We start from the raw sequence: 16,932 nt of genomic DNA, 5'->3' as shown, positions 1-16,932 counted from the left end.
ATTTTTGTTTAGTCTAGCTCTGGCCTGACAGCTTGAGTTCTTTCTAAAACCATTTGAAGCCTTAGTCACATCCTTTTCCCCCTTTCCATCCACCTTATGTCAAAATGTCAGTTAAACATATGTTTCATACATTCCAGACCTCCAAAAATGTCTTGTATTTTCTACTGAAACACCCTGAGTACTGGACACAAACCAAATGGCAGTCTGAGAAAACAGCATCTTTGAAAGAGAGTGTTGAATATGCACCACATGCATATATATATTCATATATTTATGTGTGTGTGTGCTATGTGTTTTTAAGGAGAGCTGCCAGAATACTGCAGATGTATAGGAAAACATCTGGCATCAGCCAACTGTTCTGGAATTTTTCCTCTTGTACGTAGTGGAAAATGTTCTCCTCTTACACATAGATTTAATTCCTTTAGGTCAATACAGAGATGAAGAATTCTGGTTTTCTTCTCTTTTTTCTCTTTTCTCTTTTCTCTTCTTTTTTTTCTTTCTTTTTTTCCTTCCCTTCCCTTCCCTTCCCTTCCCTTCCCTTCCCTTCCCTTCCCTTCCCTTCCCTTCCCTTCCCTTCCCTTCCCTTCCCTTCCCTTCCCTTCCCTTCCCTTCCCTTCCCTTCCCTTCCCTTCCCCTCTCTCTCTTTCTCTCTCTTTCTCTCTCTTTCTGTCTCTCTCTCTCTCTCTCTTTCTCTTTCTATATCCGGAGTGTTTAACTTCTGCTACTTTTCATTACTTGCTTTTTAGCCTATCCAGCCATATTCCTAGGGCAAGCGGAACATCCTCTGAGGCACAACTAATAGGCTGGCTGTATTCTGTCTGGGCATTATCCACTCTGCTGCATTATCCTTTCTTGTAGAAGATGTTTTTATACATGTTCTTAGTTATACCAGTTTCTTACAGCTCCGAGGATGGAATGCTCCTGAGGGCACTGAATGCCCTTAAGACTGGCATTTTTTCCCAGGTGAAACTAAAACAGCCATCTTTTCCCATCTTTCACATGCCCATACACTCAGCTCATGAGTGCCAGTTGTTGAAGACAACATAATCTTTTATTTTAGGTCCATCTGTGACTTCCCTTTCAGTTTAAAAGCCACCATGTCTGGCAGCATGTGGCCTTGTATTCCTGTTACCAACTTCAATTAAGTGTAGTAGTCCATTTGTTTTCCTTTGAATTGATAGCTGCTAAAGAGGCAATGCTGTCCCTCATTCTCAGGAAGATTTCCTCCAGCTATAGCCATTCTCTTTCCATATTTTTCACGTGACTGGTGTTTTTAGGCACTGCAAAGGGATGTTATGTACTGTAATTCTTGTTTCTTCTTGAGAATACTATCTGTTGTCTTACCTTACCTGTGGTATGCTGTGTGCAACTCCATAGCCTGTTTTCTATGTGCTCTGATTTTGAGACACTTTGTATGTAGTATTTTGGATTTTTTTTGTCATATTTTTCTTGTCTATCTTGGTCATGGAGTCAGCGCAACCTGACCTTTTTCCGTGAGTTTCCTTTCGAGCTGGATTCTCTCTCATGTCTGGCCTATTTTTACTGCTTTGTTGAATGTAAACTGTGAGCTTTCCATCCCTCAGGATCTGGGACAAACCATGCAGCTTAGTCCCTGTAGTATTTATCTATCTTCCCTTCTGGAAGCCCCTCAAAAATGCTGATCTTCAGAATTCATTCTTACTTGCTTCCGTTCTTCATCTTCTTTTTGTTTCACCTCTTTGTTTAAAAATACATCACTTGCATTTCTCATTTTTATGCTGAGACTGTCCCCCTCAGAGTTCTGTGTTGCAGTAGCTGTTGGCCAAAAATAAAGATGTAAAATATGGAGGCAATTTTTGAAATGGCAGAATATTTTTGTTCTTTTTTTTGTCTGGTTGCAAGTATCTGACACTTTAACTGGCTGTAAGAAAATACTGGGGAAAATAATAAAAAATCTATGATGTGCTCAATCTTCGCAAGGTCAGAACTACTACCTAACAAGGATGCAACCTTTCTTACCTATTAAATCTGATCCTCAAAGAAAGATGTTTTGGTGTACTTGATCATCCTTAGTTACAGCTTGTGTTGCAGTGCTGTCCTTAGGTTTCTTTTAAAGATTTCCTTTACCTAGTATTTTGTATGTGAATAGTTGTACTTTATGGCAGAATGAGTGATTACTCCTTAGAAGAATAATGGTAGTATAGTCCCTAAAGACCTTGGCAGGTATCTTTTTTTCCTATTCCATTTTTCTCAGTTGAGATCTCTTATTTCTCTTGCATGGATTCTAGTGGAAGTGTTTGTTACATATCTCATTGCTCTTTAAGGCATTATGCTATAAATCTTACTCTGTCTCTGTACCATATACTTGAAAGAAAATAGAGAAGTCTCTATGGACTTCCATAATGAAAGGTGGCTGAGCTGGGCTTGTATTTGGTCTTCAGAAGTACCTGTTTTAAACTAGTGCCTTAAGAAAGCCTGGACTAGTCTTTCTGTTCTGCTCAGATGATCGTATATAATTTGCATTGATTTAGATATAAATTCTGCTGGAAAATCTTGAGGCAGAACTACACCCACAGCCAATTTTCATGCTTCAGCACTCTAAAACTTGTTTCCTTTCTATTTCTTCCTCTTTCTTTCTATCATCAAGCTATATATTCTGTATTTCTTACACCAGCAGGAAAGATCCAAACAAAACTGCTTTGTTATCTAGTTCTCACTATGAGCATATTATAAGGATGATGTAGCTAACAAAAGAGCTTGATGATGTGGCCTTGAAGAAGAGCCAGAGTAAAAGTTTTTGACATGTCCCTTAATTTGAACTTCATTTTTTCCCTTTATACATTAATTTCTTACCTGGTCTTCAGCAATGGGTGTATTGAGTGAGAAAAATAGATCTCCTACCTGAAATTGTTCTTCTCCGTAAAATTCTGAGAGGCAATGCTGGCAAGTGATGTCAAATCATAAGCCTCAAGTGAACAGTTATTCTTAGAAGCTGTAAACACTGTCTACGTTTGAATCTTTCTTGCTAACAAAAAGACTGAACATCATATGGGTTTGGAAGATAAAATGTACTTTCAACCGTTGAGTGGCTCTCTCCAGGTGAGGGCTGAGGCACAGAAAAGAAGCAGTAAAAGTCTTGGCTTTGTCCCTGGCCTGTGGTGTTCTTGTTTGGTGAATAAAGGATCCGAGTCATTTCATTGTCAATCTGTCAGCTTCTCTGTGCATGAAGGAAGGATTTTGATACTGCCTAAGTAGGATGCAAGCACTTAAGAAAATCCCACACTAAATTCATATGATTTTGATGGATGTCAGCATTTCTTCCCTGCCTTTATAGAAAATGATTTCTTCTTGAGTATTTTTCTCTTTGCTGGAACAAAATATTCCTGTTGCATATAAGCCTTTATTTTAGCCAAGCCCACATGTTGCTTAACCATATTATCTGAGGGAAATTTACATTCTGAAATATGTCTATCTCAGAAATAAACATGCCTGATCTACTTTAATGATGTATTTCAGGATGGCAGCAGGCATTTTTGATGATGCAGTACTGAATACATCTTCAGACTGAGAGTTAGCAGTAGTCCTTAAACTCGTTTCTTGATTATCATTCTGCTGTACTTCAGGTTTAGGAAACTGGTTTAAATATATGATAACTGGGTTATGACATGAATAATAATAAAACACTAATATTTAGCTTCTTAGGTGGCACTTTTACCTTAGACTTTAAGTGCTTTACAGAAAAATTAGTAATGGGAAGAGTCAGAAAGGGAAAAAAATCCAATTTTAACCCCTCCCCAAAATTCTCAGTTTACATTATCCCTAATAACTGTTCAAATAGAGAGAGTTAATGCCCAAAAGACAATCTGATTTCAACTTTTTTTTTTTTAAACATGTTCACACCTTTCTAAAGGAATAGCTTGGAAGAAAGATCATGTCACTGTCACTATTTAGTATCTGCACACGTTGCCAGCTATCCTTTGGGGAAAGCTATTATAGGTAATAGACGTTGCTTCTGAATGAAGATATATTGGGCCAAATGCTGCCCTTAGCTATGTCGGTGGAACTGCTAATACATCATGGTCCATGAAATGAGTGATTTTCCAGTTGTATAACTGAGGGAAGACTTTGTCCTACTATACTGAAATATGAAGGCACTTTTTGAAAAACTGAAGTAAAAAATGAAGTCTTTTCATCTGCTTATAAAATATAATAAAAGTAGATAGAATCATCTGGCAGGATGAAGCTCCTCAGTAGAACATTTCTGCAATCTCAGTTATTTGATAAGTGTCTGTCTGATTCTTTAATTCACCGTGCTACTTTATTATATTTCACACTAGTCCTGAGAACTTGTGCCTCCTAACCTTTAAAGGTATTTTAAACTACAAAATTTTCCTCAGAGGCCATGCGCTGAAGAACTGAAGTGCCTGATAATTAGGAAAAAATAGTTTTATAGATTTATTTTTATATTAGATGATTAAAATAATTTTTGCTTTTTATATCATTCTGGCATTTCAAATTTATGGAAATTTTGGAAATTTATGGAAACTTCTACAAAAATTGCTTCTAATGCTTGCAGTATGATGCAATTGACATCATTGACTTTTCTTTTTCTATTAACCCCTAGATAATTTTTTCTTTCAAGATCTAGATAGGAGGGTTTGAGTTCCAAGTTGAACGTTTCCAAGTACAGTTCCTGTGCCAGAGCTGAAGTATGTAATCTACAGCAGGGCTGTGGTAATCCCGATCTGTTTTGGTAGTCCAGGATGTTGGCAGGAGAAATCAGCTGCGTACTCAAACAATTGCCCAGCTCAGCACTGGAGCACTGGAGTCCCTGGAGACCCTTTCTTTCCTCCTGTCTGCAAACCACTCCTGCATCTCCTCTTGCCTGATGTCTCTCACATTGGTGATATGTTTCTTGTGGCTCTTTGCCAAAAGCATAAAGTGGAGAACATTGACTTCCTCTCTCTTGCTTCCCTTGCTATTATAGATTTCCACAATGTGTTGTGATGTGCAATGAAATATTTAACAATGCTGATATTTAAAGTATCATTATTGGTGCCTGGATAAACATCACAGAGATGAAGCAGGAGTTAATGGAGCACTGCTGTTGTTTCAGGCTTTCTGCCTGCTCAGTCAATCATATTTGCATGCATCAGTCTTGCTTGTTGTTTTAAATCTTTTCTTTGCATCTGTAGCAGACAGGCATGCTTCAAAAAATGAAATAAAACTGCAAATCTCTCCCTCTCTGTCACTATATTTTAGCAATCGCTGACCTTAAATAAACTCCTCTTATAACAGTGTCTATGGGTGATGGGCAAACTACAAACTTTCCTCAGTTTGGGTCTGTTTCAGATACTTGGCTAAACAAAAGTTGGAATCCTCTGAAATCTAACAGAAGAAAAAAAAAAGCAAAACAAATGAAAACTTTCCCATGTGAACTCTTGCATTCAGCTTCTGGTCTCAGCGGGAAATAGGACAGCAGGAGTTTCCTTCATGGCTTTTCAGGTTTTCTGGCATGCAAATTTTCAAATATTCTAACAGTTTAGAATCCCAGTGAAGCATATTATTAAGTGGAGAAAATAGCTCTTGTATGTATGAGGAAGTATTTGGTTTGTTGCAGTCTTTCAAGCGCATCTGAATCTTTGTAAAAAAAATTCTGCCAGAAGTTACTCAGTCTATCCCCTCCTATAAGGATGTATGTGGAGCTGTTTGTTTTTTGTATTTTATTTTTAATGGTTAAAGAATCTCTTAATTTACTTGTAATTCTCACACAAAGTTCTTCCGAAACAGAAATTTTTGCTCATGCAGCTACCAAATACATGATATCTCCACATGACCTGCATATAATTTATCACTCTTAGGAGTGGAAAGCAGATCTAGGGGCTTGATATTATGAGTGCTTGCAAGCATGCCTAAATCCAGGTGGATATACCTTAGTGGTGTTTTCACAGCTTGGGTTACCTTTTTCAACATAGGTCAGTCTCCAGTTGATGCTTTTAACGGAAGAAAAAAATCTTTAGCAAGAAATATTCAGGTGCCTTTGGATATTAAAAAATATCTGGCAACTGCGGGTATTTTACCATTTCAGAATAAAAATATCATACTGACTTTTCACCCTAATTCTTGCTAGCCCAGAATATTTCCCCCCTCTTTCCTCCCGTTATATTTTCAGCAGTATGCTTTGTTTAAATATAGATTTTATTGATTAAGGCCATTGTACACTAATGTGATCCAGATCATGACATGAATAAGGAAGTGACTTGCTTTCTGTTCTTGGCGATGGCCATGAAATATTTTTCAACTCCATCTTTGATCATTTAATTGTAGGAGTGTTAATACTGGTCTGTTCCATGTCTAGGCAGAACCCAAGCCAAAAGGCACTAATCACAGTAGGGATCCATCTAGCTGGTGCACCAGAAAATCAAACTTAACCCCAAGCAAAATAGTAATATCTAAAAGAATGGCACTGACTGAGTGCTTCTTACAGATGAGAATATTTATGATCTGAATGAATTTGAATAGCTTACCATTAGGAAAACCAATTATGAGATGCAACACAGTACCAGTTATGTATTGAAAGTGGGCAGGAAAGAAGTTGTTTGTGGAGAGAAATCAGCTTTTTAAATAAGATTCTTTTTCCCCTGGAGGTGCTTTATAGTGTCTGCAAGCTGTAAATACTCATGAACCTTCAATGTTTTCCTGTTTGTCTAATTTGTGCAAACATCGCAGTCTTTGCTTTGTGCCAACGCTTATTCCATTGTTTATATTGTATTACATATAAATATGTAATTTCCTCAGCCTCGTTTTTTAAATAGCTGCTATGACTATGTTTTCCCCAGGAGCAATTGGCTTGAGGTGGACATCTACTATAGATAATGTCAGCTCAAGTAGTAACATTTTGGGAAAGTTTTTTATAAGCAACTGAAAATGGCTTCCTTCAGAGGAAAAGAAGGGCTCTCTGACAGGCAGAGGATGAGCAACCTGCTTCTAAAAAAAGAAATGACTTTTAAAAGTACAAAACATGCTTAATAACTGATTACAACATTAGCAGTTAGAACTCAAATAGCTTAATCTTCATTCATATATACAACATTTCAAATGTTCTTTAATATGAGTAGATGGTTCATAAAAAACACTGTGCCCCGAAAACAATAAATGAATCATGACAGGGTATACTCTTTTTCATCTTTAATCCTTAAAAACAGTTTCCTATTAATAAAAATCTTTATTGAACTGGTATACAACACAGAATAAAGACTGTGCTGTATCTAGCAGGATCGTAATTAGTCTCCTATGCAATACAGGGGTTAACTGATTGTGTTCTCATTAACTGTTGCAGAAGGAAATGGTCCTTCACTAATTGGCAGAGATTGGTTTAACAAGACAAGGTTGGACTGGAACAATATACACCAATTGTTAGTGCAGTGTATAAGCAGTGAAGCAATGAAGAGAAAACATAAATCTGCTTATGCTAGAGGTAGTTCAGTTAAAATTAAAAGGCCAAAACTAAATGTATTAGAAGGTACCATGTCTAAATTTCTTTGGGCTCATTCCTATGCCTGGTGACTTCTGATCATTTGCAGAAAGAGTCACAGAAAGTGGAAATACTGGCTGTATTGGCTTCATGAATGGTCTTTTCCATTTAGTTGTGTCTAAGGATAGCTGTCTCTCTCATATCCTAAATCTAAGGATATGAAAAGAAATATAAAAAATTCTAGGTGTGACTGGGCCTTCTGAGATTTCTTTCTAAAACAGTGTGTAAAATAAAGTATGAGAAATGGATTTGCCTCAGACGTATGAAATGGTATTAGAGCTGCGTTGTACATAGTCCATTGAATACAGGCAAGGATTTGGATATGAAAACCAGCTGTGCAGTATAGCTAGCAAGCTTGCCATAATCCAAAACACAATGTATCAGTTTCTCTACCTTTCCTTTCAAAATTTGTCTTCTGCTATATAAATAATATAGTACTAACAGCCAGAAACAGAGAAGGTGAGTTGGGAAACTATAAAGCACTTCTGAGATTGTTACAAAAATATGGGTTAAAGTTAAAACAGAAAAGTTTTCTTTCCATGGTATACCCTAGTATGAATGGTGAGGCAGATCATATACAATCAAAAACAAATGCTGCTATTGCTGCCAAATCATATAACATATGAGATCTTTCATTCTTTTTCCTGTATAAAAATAGTTGTCTCTAGAGAAAAGCTGTACAGTATGTTGTCTAAGACTAGAAATACAAAATATGCACTGGTATGGTACAAGATGAAGTATAAACATCAGCAAGGCACAGTGAAAATGAAACACTTTGGTTATGTTATTTTTTGATGGATGGATTTAGGTGAAGACACCAGAAGAGAAATCCGTTAATGTAGACTGCATAGTTATCACCCCACATACCACAAATCATCCTATAGACCTAGATTTAATGGCCAGTAAACTTAATTGCATGGGTATATTCTTGTTTAAACATAGGCCCTGCTGACATTGCAAAGGAGATCAGACAGTTGTGTGAGCGTGAGCTCTCATGCTGATTCTGGGTGGCTACAGCTGTTAGAAGACAAACATTATACTGCTGCTAATATGCTTGAGGCACGGCATGATACACTTGCTGTAGATGAAACACAGGCGGGGACCATTTCACCTCACTGTAAATCACTCTCATGAGATATTCAGTAACACACACAAGATCAGGTGTTTATCAGCCTATTTCAGATGGATTAGTGTAATGGTTTCTACAGAAATTCTCACTCCTTGTAATTTAAAATAAGTGTTCTGGAGCACCAATATATGAGCTTCACTGCAACAGGCTTTAAAGAGGAACGGAGTTTTGCCAGCCGGAAGAGGAAGAGCTGGAAGAACCTGTCTCTCTTTAGATGTAAGGAGTTAGAGTTAGTTATACTTCCACCAGCAATCTGACAAGAACTACTGGGATGGGAAGTAAGGAAGAGATGGGGGTGGAGAGGGTTGTTCCTCTGGCTATACCTGTATAGAACCAGTGTCCTTCATTTCCTTCATTACTTCAGCTTCATCATTTGAGGTCATATAGCCATTTCTTCCACATTCCTTCTCAGTCTTCTGGATTCAGAACAGGAATGGAGTTTGATGATTTGCCATCTCGTACGTATCGGCATGTGCTTATCACCAAATACTTATCATCGTTTTCTTTTATTATGATGGAGATTTCCCCTTGCCATCACACTGGCTGCAGTCCTTTCTGCACACGGTAGAAGAGAGGATTTGGTAGGTAGGGGGTTTACACTCAAAGGCATACCTGCAAAGGGTTTCAGCCCTCTAGTTAATGGCTGGGAGTGATTTTAGTGTTGCAGCAGCCAACAGTGGAGTTGTGAATGGGGCCCTGAGCTTCTAAAGGCCTTGTGAAAGGCAGTGACTTTGAACCTTATCCGTGCCTCTTAACTTGTGTGATGGGAGAAAAGCAAAGTACAAACAACTGACTGGCATCAAATGAAAAAGTGGGGTGTGTTGGTAGCACTCTCTTGGAATCATCAAGTAAAAATGATCTTCAAAAGTGTAGTTGTACTACTGTAGTCTCAGCCAAGTTAGCAAAGCTCTTGCCTCTTTTGTTTTTTCTTGTTTAGTTTGGGAAAGGTTGTATTTATTGCACAGACCAGCACTACACCACACTGCAGCAGGTTCATTCCTTAAATGTCAGTCGATTTTATGAGCTCACATTTAAAAAAAGAAGAAGCAGAGCAAGAAACTTATAGATATTTATGCCTAGATGAAATGTTTGGTGAAAATTGCGGAGGTAGAACAGGGTGTATAATATCTTTAAAAGTACTGGGCTAAGATAAAGGGAGAAGTAATAAAGGGGGCTATTGATCAGCTGTTGCTCCAAATTTAGGGACAGAAAAAGAGCAGACATTGGAAGCACACACACAGAGTGGTGTGCACTTCAGTCCGAGAGTAACAGCACATGAGGGCTTGAGCCTGCGTAGGCACCCTGAAGAAATTCCAGAAGCGTGTGCCTGCACATATGCAGAACGATGGATACTTAGCGAACACGTACTCCTGACACTTCCTGTATTTCCAATGTGCAGTTGTGTATCTGCTGGATTACTTTTTGTTGCTCATAAATCCATTCTACGAATGATGAACCAAAACTGTAATAGTTTTCCTTGTGCAACAATCTGTCCCTCATTTGATGCCAGGAGAACTGTGCTGCCTATGCAGTAAGATTTCAGTGGTGTTATAAAGAAATGTATGTCCCTGAGTTTCTGAGTTCCTTTATGGGAGAAGGGTTTATCTTCTATTCTATTTACAACTGTAGACAGAAGACCATTTTTCTTCTGAAACAACTTTGTGTCCAGGACTAAACTGCTGTTACAGCTGAAGTCCTGCTCTGGTACCAAAGCACATGCTGCCTCCAAGACAACTATTCTCTTGGAGCAGCACTGTCTTCCAGGGAGAGTCTGCATTTCAGGCCTTTCTTAGCATCAGGGATACTGCAATACAGGTTTACTTTGGGTGAAAGAGCTGCCTTAAGAACAGTATTCCTATCTTACAAAGATTTAATTCTGAGCATTTTCAGGAAAAGATCTGTTTTTCACTTTGTTAATAGTTTTAGGGATGACTCCAGGGAACAGAGCAATCTCTTCACAACAGATATTAATTATCATTATTGTTTATTACTTAGTAATACTTAAAATTACTCTCTGTGATGAAAGAGAATTTGTGTATGTATAAAGATGACATAGACCCAGTGGAAGTCAACATAACAAATTTTAATGTTGAGAGGAGATTATTAAACTGTCCTTTAAAAATTGCCCTTAATCCTCTCCAAATTCCTAGTGAAACTCAGTGAAATGTTTTCTGCCACTGTAATATTTCATACAAGGATTGAAATAAATGGGTGTGGTAGGGCGGGTTTCATATTATATTAATTTTCTGCTTGGTATTAGGAAATCTAAAGGACTATTTTATCAGCATGTTACCATAGTAGAAGTTGTGTGTATTGTAATGTACAGAGTTTTTACAAAGACTAGTGTCCTTCACTGGTACATGTCTGTAACGTGAACAGTTCATTAAGCCTTAAGCAATCAGGTGTTTTGGGCTACTACTGAAGGAAACCCCCAAAGATTTCTGCTGCTCTTTAGATTAAGCTGTCGTTGCCTTTCATTGTGCAGCGGCGCTTCATGCACATGTAGCTAACGCTTCCTCTGAGCAAGGACAGCAGCGACTACAACGCAGGAAAGGAGTTGTCAGTTCTCGTACGTGCCATACGGTGTTAGCATGCAGTGATGACAGGCTTTTCAAGAGCAGTGCCACAGAGAACGTGGCTTTTTCCGTGTTTGATTCAAACAGCTCACCTCCAAACTGCTGCTGATCTAGGCTGTTTTCTTCTCAAGAAATACTATTGCCTGACAACAAGAGAAATCACCCTGCGCGCGCCCCTGTGTGAAGCAAGAAACAGATTCCACTGCAAAACTGCACTTAGTGCTTTTTCTCTACAGTGCTCTAAAGCAGAGCTGCAAACCTGCAGTGTCCCTGCAGGATGATGGAAGCATCTGTTGAACTTGGGCGGTTAATCACACTAACCAGCGATGTGGATGAGCAGGACCGATAGAAGAAAGAGTAGGAAAAACCTGTTACACCTAAGATAGAGCCTTGATATTTTTTCCGTCAGACCGAAATTGTAGTTCTTGTGCCACTGCTGATAAAACTCAGCTGTGCTTGATAAACCGTGGCTGCACCGCGGCAACTAAACTGGCCCCGATAAAGAAAAGAAGAGCTGAAGCAGATGGCTGGCTTTGGAGCTAGCCCACAGCAGTGGCATGATACTGAGGTTTCTTGTCCTCTCCTCAGCGCTTGAGTTTTCTGTGAGTGCCCACTCAGTCACTTGTTAGCTCAAAATAAAATGAAAATTTTTGCACAGAAAGCTTAGGTAGACTCAGCATGTAGAGCTCTCTCCTGGGTGTTATGGTTTTAGTTTACTCTTTAGAATATAGATAATGAAACAGTGGCTTCAGTTAAGTTTTGCTGAAAGGAGAGGAAAGAAGATCTTGCATAAGCTAATAAAGTGACACCATGTCTGAAAAAATGTTGCAAAGGGAACTGAGTGTCCCAACTAGAATATCCTTTTGTCTGTACATTGAAAAAAGAAAAAAAACCCCCAAATTTTGAATAAATGATTTTTGATTTAGGTGTTTTTTCCCAGTGAATAGACTTAGAATTGCAGAATTATTTCCATTAATTTTACACTTCTCTGAATGCAGATAAGAGTCAGTACAACTTAATTTTTTATTTGTTATGTAGAACATAAAGTACCAAAAGGAAATGGCTGAATTAATATTGAAAGAACTGAATTTATATCAAATGTATCATCCAGAAGTAATTAAAACTGGGAAATAGGATTGCAAATGAACCTTTTGATGTGACATCAGCAAATCTACTGTAACCAAAGGATGATGGGCTGAAACATCCTTTCACATAATGATAGTGAATGTGTTTTACAGCCACAATAGTACAGTGAAATTTACTTTTAAATAAATCATAGTTTTTATGCAGTAGAATTGACTTGTTTTAAAGAAAGAAATATACAACTTTACACATGTCAGTCAATGGTTTTAGTCAATGTCAATGGCTTTAAAGTGATTCATGTAAAATGGATTTTATATGAACATGTATTTTGCATATTGCAGAGGAAGGAACAAAACAATACAAAATACCTAAGGTAATAGATGATATTATATCAACTGTTTCTCCTCAATTTCATTTTAAGGGTTTTTTAGTGAATAACACATGTGGGATTGGATAACATTGCATTTCCTCTAATCAGCTGGTGCTGAAGGAAGAGGAGGTTACCTAGTGTTTTTTGCTGAGACCTACACAAATGACAGATAGCACCTTAATAGGCTGCTCTTCCTTATCGGAGATACAAAGCAGCTTACCTAAATAACCAAGAATGTGACCTCCCAGTTGTGTTTCTGTAACACACTCAGGAATGTCCTATTCTGTGCTTACTGGTGCAGACTGAAAGATATGCAGAGAATACTCCACATTATTACAATATGTTTTCTGTTTTTTTCTGGGGGGAAGTAGAAATTCTACACATTTATATTTTAATACTTGATGCGATCATGTAATCATATATCATCATATTCCACTCTTCCCATGGTGAAGAGTTAAGGTTATGGTTTCAACCCTAAATTTTGCATTCCTTGCCTAGCGAGCAATTAATTTGTAATGTTAGTTGCATTTTAATACCTTTGGGCTGATCCTGTCCTTATTAAAGTGAACAGCAAACTGCCACTGGTTTCAAAGGTTGCAACCCTTGTGTGTAATACGTATAACTGTATTTCATACAGTACATAATGATTTCTGTGTTTTTCTAGGCTGCTCAGATAACAGGGTTTTTATTTTTCATCGGTTTATGTTTAGCATGATGTGCCATATAATGAGGAAGCAGAGATTTAGCAACATTATTGCTGAATACATTAAATGTCAATTAGCAGTGACATTACAACGTCGAGACTCTAATTCACAACAAAATTTCTTTTCAGCGCACTAATCCAGGCTCACTTGCTTCTTATTTGTGATAGTAATATTTGTCTTCAAATTACGTAAGAGATAAAGTGTACTTCTGGGGAAATGCTCCGCATATCCTTCAAGAGTTTAGGGTCTCTGTAAGGTCTGTTCATTGAAAATGTCTGACTTCATAAGTATTGGCACAACAATACTTTGGTGTTATTATCATAAATGTCCTAGATTTCCTTGGAAATTAAATGAAACAAATGCAGCTCATCTTTTTTTTTTCCTCTTAGCTCTATAAAAAACATCATTTGCATCTAACCAATTTGGTCCTTATTTGCAGGCTTTATGCTCTTCTTACATGTACACTTCTTCCTATTTGCTGATATTTCTGTTAAGATAAAGTACCAGCATTGGTATCAGCATCTGACTGAAAGAGACAGAAAAATCTGTGATTTATTACAATAAATCAATGTCAATAAATAGTATAAAAATATGATACATAGTTTACCAACTGTTAGCCGTAAATTGACTGCTCTTTTAAACACAAAAGCAAGACCTCCAAACAGTTATTATGTATTAGAAAAAGAGAAAAACTGGTTGCTGATATTTAATAATTGAATTTCAGACTGATGATTCTAATATTTGTGAAAATTTATTTCTGACTTTCTTCAGGTCTAAATTCCTTCCTGAAGCTAGCAAAACATCAGGTTCCTGCATGATCATTATTCACTTTAACTATGTTTCATGAATGTACCAAAGAAAAATACATTTATTATTAGTTCACCTTAAGTACTTAAATATACTTCATAGATATCATAATGTTCTCATGTTTGACCTTAAACATATGTATAAGTAACTGGCTGAATTAGGATCTAACAAACACAAGTGTCTGTTACTTTCTGCCAGTCAGGAAATTGGAACTGTGAAAAATAGGGGGAAAAAAAAGACCAGAATTTCTCTTTAATGTTCAGGTAGGGAAATGACGCTTACTATCTGATCTACCCCAAATGATTTGACGGATAATTCCATGTTGAAGTACCATAGAATCTGCTTCAAAACGTGCCAGCTATTGATAACCCTACAGAGACCGTACTGCAAATTGACCAAAGTGCTGATCTCTGTTTTAGGTCAGCCTATAACTTTTCATCTTCCCTTGCTTAAACCTATTTTAGAACAAGTATTTCTATGTTTAAGTTAGCAAGGAGAGAAAAAGTGAGCAAAATTCACTTTCACAGGCAGACAGATAACCATTGGCTTTCCCTACAAACACTACTTTATTTTGTAACATGTAGCATTCCATGACCATGGGGATATGGAGGAGGCTTCAGCATACATGTGGTTAATTTTGTTATTTTTCAACAAGTATCTCTTTTTCAAAAACTTCCTGCAGAAACACAAAGGCTAAGTTTTCCCTGTCTGAAGAGTATGAATTCATTGCGTTGATACCATCTCAGCACTGCATATTTTTGTAACTCTAGTGGTGGCATAAGCTTGCATAGTATTTTGGGGCAGATATCAGGGAATGTGTTGTAGCAATTAACAGATTAAATTGAAACAGAGCTAATGTAATTGAAGGAAAACAGATCCAAAGATATTACTGATGGCTCTGTTCGCTTATCAGAACCTTTATTATGAATTAAGTTATGCAAAAAGTCAAGTCAGAAGTTTGCAGAATAGTTCTGTGTTAAGCATACAGACTACAGACTAGATTTGAAGAGTTTAGGTATGTAAAGATGACATTGAATTGGATAGACAAAGTGTTCAGGTACCTAGCCACTTGAATATCTCATTAAGCATTTAAGTACTTAAAAAACCATCTCCAGAGTATGTGCATCCAGTTCTAGGAGACATCCAGGAAACCTAATTGAGGTGGAATAAAAGGAATATTTAATTCATCTGTTGGCTGTCTGCATTTAGCTTGCAATTAGAAAAGCACCACATTGGGAACTGATGAAGGAAATGAGCTATAGAGGTTTTATCAAGAAAGTGATTTCTCACAGCATTTTCTACATATGACTTTGATCTAGAAATGCAATCCCAGAGACATGCTTTCCTTTTGTTTTTTCACTAGCTCACTTACATTTTTGCTTGTTTGTTTTTTTGCTTAAAATATATTTATATTTGCTTTGCTAAATATGTTCTCTCAATTACTTTTTCACGCAAAAGCATTTTAGCACTTAATATCTCTAGTGCTGGGATACCTAATCCAACAAAAGTTTGGGTGACTTGAAATGCAGATGTTTACCAAGGCAAAAAATCAGCTCAGAGTCTGAGAAACAAGCAGAGAGCTCCATAACACTATATTTACATCAGGATATGCTACATCATGTTTGTTTAATTTAAGGTCATTCTTAATTATTTTAGATGCAGATGTTAGTTTATTACAGTGTAAGTGTTATGAATGAGAATCAATAACAAGAAAGTCATGAATATTAATCTTGGTTCTAACACAGCTGCTATTACTTTAGCAAACATCTTTAAATGTAGCTAAGAGCAAGTTTGTATTTTGAAAATTGTATTCCAAAGGCAGATCCAGACATAGATATTGTACATATACGGGACTAGCTGCACTGAGAGCTAATTGCCCCGATTGGTGGTTACTATATCGTATGATTTGACTCCCATCCCAAGTAAACCCCAATAAATTGATGTATTCTTACTGCTCTGTATTTTCTAATAGTGAAATGAGGTGAATTATATTTCTCAAGAAGTGATATTTTAAAGATAGTTAACATTCATAAAGTAATCAGAAGAATTGGTATAGTTTAAAATTATATATGCAGATGAGTTAAGTGAACTGAGAGCAGAGCTTATCTCTATATAATTGATATATATCTTTGTGATGACTTTCATTTAGCACATGAAAAATCTCACTTCTTTCTTTGGCCTAATAGTTTAAGTCAATATTTCATCATAACTTGTAATTTTGATGTTATGGTCAATGAATTATTTAATTTGTGATCATCTAGCTGCACAGATTATAAAATGAGCATAGTGCAGAGAAACTCCTTCAGAGAGCAATATAAGCCTTGTTATGGTAGAAAATAGCTAGAGATATTTCAATAAATTCAAATATGTGAAAGGAAAACAGATTATAAAAATGTTAATTCACCTCATTCGAAAAATGTTTTTCATTTGAAGTGTTTGACTGTTAGTTGTGTGTTCGTTCAATAACTATGTCCATCATCTGTGAGCACTGCATTTCCAGCAGAGAAGAGAGAAGATAGCTTCCAGGTTATCAAACTTAAGGTCAAGTGCTTCAACAGTCTGAGTTACTGGTATATATTTTAAGTGGTTGTCAGGGGTGTTTTGCTTTTAACAAACAGAAAAAGTGAGAAAGGACTGAATTTAAGTCAATTCTCCTTTCATCTGCAATGAATGGTTATACAGAGGTGAAGGATATTTTACCTTCCCTGAGAGCACTTGCATCCATCAGGAACCTGAGCTTGTAATTCTCT

Source organism: Dromaius novaehollandiae, chromosome 4 (genome assembly GCF_036370855.1).
Source record: "Dromaius novaehollandiae isolate bDroNov1 chromosome 4, bDroNov1.hap1, whole genome shotgun sequence".
Classification (NCBI taxonomy): domain Eukaryota; kingdom Metazoa; phylum Chordata; class Aves; order Casuariiformes; family Dromaiidae; genus Dromaius; species Dromaius novaehollandiae.
The sequence above is the reverse complement of the archived record's forward strand: the minus strand, read 5'-3'. Positions refer to the sequence as shown.